This window comes from Carassius carassius, chromosome 28 (genome assembly GCF_963082965.1).
Source record: "Carassius carassius chromosome 28, fCarCar2.1, whole genome shotgun sequence".
Lineage (NCBI taxonomy): Eukaryota > Metazoa > Chordata > Actinopteri > Cypriniformes > Cyprinidae > Carassius > Carassius carassius.
This window is the reverse complement of record NC_081782.1, coordinates 374564-375000: the sequence shown is the minus strand read 5'-3', so window position 1 is coordinate 375000 and position 437 is coordinate 374564. Positions and strand designations below refer to the sequence as shown.

At 40.7% G+C, this 437-nt stretch overlaps 1 protein-coding gene across 1 annotated transcript in view; it reads left to right on the top strand.

The window, feature by feature from the left end:
• The window catches only part of LOC132107656 (neuromodulin-like), a 6459-nt gene extending 6022 nt beyond the window's left edge, over nucleotides 1-437 (top strand). The window contains exon 3 of the mRNA XM_059513771.1: nucleotides 1-437. This exon is cut by the window's left edge and continues 78 nt beyond it. The gene's annotated coding sequence lies outside the window, so the exon portion shown is untranslated.

Below are 437 nucleotides of genomic sequence, written 5' to 3'. Positions count from 1 at the left end.
ATCCTAAGTAACCAACAGACTGCTCTTAATAATGAAGACGGTCTGTTTTTATGTATGTCCGCTCTTTTTTGGTGTGGCAAAGATTTTCTGACGTGTGGAGGGAGTTTTCTAGTGCAGATCGATCGCAGACGGACACAAGCCTCCATCTGTCCGGCTCTTTTACACTCGGGATCGGCTCTTCTCATCGCATGAGGATTCTTCCTTTCAGAGACGAGAACCTTCTCACACGCACCCAACTAATACATGTGGCTTCTTTTAATGTCCTTGGTGTTGTTATCAGCGTTTAATTGGAGATATTGCTGCACTGATGTTAAAAATCAAGAAATCCAACAAAAAGAAAACACATCAGCCTTTCTGTTCAAGTGAGTTTGAATCTAAGGAGTAAAATCGGAAAATGGTTTCATGTCTGTTTTCAAAGTAAAGAATTGTGCCAATTA